Here is a 3,091-nt window from a genome sequence, read left to right as displayed (position 1 = left end):
TGTGTGTGTGTGTCAATCTTTTACTGTTAATTTATTTAATCTAAAACAACTGAAATAAAGCAGCAACAGACCACGGCTGACATTTGTTCAACTTTTTAAAAGTTTTTCCAAATTATTTACCTTCAGAAAGTCTTTTTTCCTATAATTTATTCACAGACATCAAATTGTTTTTCTTGATTTTACCTTTGAATCTAATTAATAATCTAATTAAACACCTGACACAACTTGTTCCACCTCTTTAAGTTTAATTTATTTGATTCTGATTCATGTAATTATTGATTTATGGCATCACACCATTTCCACTGTCTGTCTCAGGCGGCAGACGTTTCCCAGAGAAACACAACAGTGAGGTGTTTCCAGAGCAGGGCTGGTGCAGGTCTGCCTGCTGCCTTTGGGCCCTGGTTTCTGCAGAGGCCTACCTGCCATGGCACGGCGCGTCGGGAGGACCAGAGCTCTCATTACAGCTACAATGAAATAATTATGAATGGTGCGCAGAGACCTCATCACAAGAAAATCTATTGTATTATTTATTCAGCCAGTCCCCTGGTTCAGGGGGAGAGAACACTTATAAACGTGCAGCCATGCTGCTCTCCTCCTCATTCAGCCTCCTGTTTGCTCAAAGCAGAGGTGCACTCCTTCTTTCCCTCTGTCTTCTCTTTCTTCTTCTTTTTTTACTTGTTGTGCTTCTGGTCGTTGCACAAGGAGCATCTAGTCCCTGAGGCTCATCTCCAACTACAGGAGCAACCTGGCTCAACAACAAACAGGAAGAGTCTCTCACTTTGCTCCATGGATGCTGACATCATCCCTACATTTGGAACAATAATAATAATATTTGAATTATTTCCTGATGGATGCAGATTACCAACACTGCGGCTACAGTCTGTGGAGAACAGGAAAAGTGACAGAAGAGCTGCCTCGCTGCTTTGCAGAAGGATTAAGTTGCACGGAGCACAAAAACGCGACGAACGTGCGACGAACACAGCTGGTTGTTGAGCACAATGGGCCTCATTCAGGAGCTGCGGCAGGACGTGTGCGTGGTGCGAACACTGGTGGATAATAGAGGGAGGGCAGCGGAGTGGACGCGATGACAGCTGCGTCACGGGGTTGGGGAGAGAGGCATGGCCCGGGGCTCGACAGGTGAGTGATGCTGCTCCCCGGCTGACCGTCCGGCTGCTGGGCTGGAAGCACTCAGCGGTGGATAATTACACAATTACACATCGGCTGGTTGCACGGAGCTGATGAAACGTACAGACAATACAAGACATTTGTCAAAAAGGCAACAAGATGACTAAAATCTCTGTTTTATTAATAGAATAAAGTGTGAACTTGCTAAGTAAGGGCTGCCTTTAAAGATATACAGATATACAGTTAACTCCATATATGTCCACTAGGGGTGCAACGATACAGAAAATTCACAATTTGGTTCGGTTCGATACTTTAGTCTAACGGTTCGATATTTTTTCGATACAAAAAAGAGAAATTTCCATGCCCCTTTTTAACTTGTAATTTATTTAAATTAATTATGAACATTTGTTTAACCTCAAAAGTACAGTTTTTAAATTAAATGTTGCTGAAACAGCAAGTTTCTCAGTGGATCTGCGCTCTAAAATGCAGCCTAGGTGGAGTAGTCGAACACAGATCCACTGATCCTTCAACACAGAGCATCTTCAGAAGACAAGTTGATAAAGTAAATTTTAAAAATCTGTATTCTTCGATACAAGTGTGTATTGAACCTAAAGCACTGTTCGATACGGTTCGATACGGGTACATGTATTGTTGCACCCCTAATGTCCACCTATATATAGATATACACTGGTAATGGCAAACTTAAAAACATGCTCATTATTGTATTCTTAATGTTTTATATGAGTGAAATAAAAAATCCTCCTTGTTTCATGAATGATTCAATGCTTCTTGATGGCCTCCATGTTTTCTGGTCTGATTTCACCCYCTGATGTTTTTCAGGCACCAACTGTGGACAGTGAAGCTTTTAGGATGAGGAGCATCTCTAACTGAAGAGAGTTTTTTTGCATCCAAGTTCAGGTTTAACTTCAGAGCTGAGATCTTTGATTGGAGGTGGAATTTTGCACCAGTTTCCTCTGTAACTTTCTTTACTTGTACACAGATGTGAACACACTGAAGAAAAATGATTCCTGCTTTTATTAATTGGAAAATTAAAAAAAAATCATGAATATTTTATGCATTTTTACTTTTCTCCTTGTGCTTCTTGTAGAAATGTATCTGTTTGTCATTTTAACTGGACCGTAACATGATTCTGATCTAACCAATCATGGCCCAGCTCTCAGAACAGTCTGTAATCTCATTTTATGACTGGGATTAAAATAAGATGAAGTCTCAATAAGCTGTTTCTCACCATTGCTGCTCCATCAGGGCTCACCTCGCTCTGCTGAGACTGTTTGGGTGCTGCTCGGTGGGACGCACTGAGCGCGCTCCATCAATAATGCAGAATGTTTCTGTGGTAACTGCTTGGCAACTGCTGGTGCGTCGGCTGCATCCGGTATCAGAGGAAGAGTCTGAGAAACAAGACGAGAGAAACAGACTGAAGAGAAATGATCTTTGAAGGAATTTGTGAAGTGGAGGCAGAGAAAAGTGCCAGTTTTAGTTTTAAAAGCACATTTTAAGACAACAAGGGCCTTACAAGTTGGTTCAAACCAAACAGGAAGAAACATCAGTAAAATAAAAACACTACACTTCAACACAAATACAATAAAACTGACTAAAAGACGAGGAAACATCACAACATGAAGGATCAACCAGGAACAGAAAACATAGTGTTCAGTAAAAACACATCCTGAAGTGTTTTTATTTATCTGTGAATAAAAGCTGCTGCTGTTGGCCTCAGATCATCTGACATCCTTTACTGCACCCTTTCAAAATAAAGCTCTGTAGCTGTTTCAGATCTTTGTGGTTTGAATTATTATGGAAACAGTTTTGCATGTTTCTTGCACTGCAACCTTCTGCTGATGTTTGTGACCCATCATATCGAAATGAGGATCAAGTCAAAGAGACCAAATCACATTTTCAGGTTCCTGGATTTAAAAACTAAATTTTGGATCATTCTGATTAATAT

At 40.6% G+C, this 3,091-nt stretch overlaps 1 long non-coding RNA gene across 1 annotated transcript; it reads left to right on the top strand.

The window, feature by feature from the left end:
• The first annotated feature begins 616 nt into the window (after positions 1-616).
• LOC106514597 (uncharacterized) lies at positions 617-2,918 on the top strand. The gene is made up of 2 exons (XR_001309902.1): positions 617-1,137; positions 1,966-2,918. It is a non-coding gene; the product is annotated as an uncharacterized LOC106514597 (long non-coding RNA).
• Positions 2,919-3,091: the final 173 nt, after the last annotated feature.

This window comes from Austrofundulus limnaeus, unplaced genomic scaffold (assembly GCF_001266775.1).
Source record: "Austrofundulus limnaeus strain Quisiro unplaced genomic scaffold, Austrofundulus_limnaeus-1.0 Scaffold21, whole genome shotgun sequence".
NCBI classification, from domain to species: Eukaryota; Metazoa; Chordata; class Actinopteri; order Cyprinodontiformes; family Rivulidae; genus Austrofundulus; species Austrofundulus limnaeus.
The sequence above is the reverse complement of the archived record's forward strand: the minus strand, read 5'-3'. Positions and strand labels throughout refer to the sequence as shown.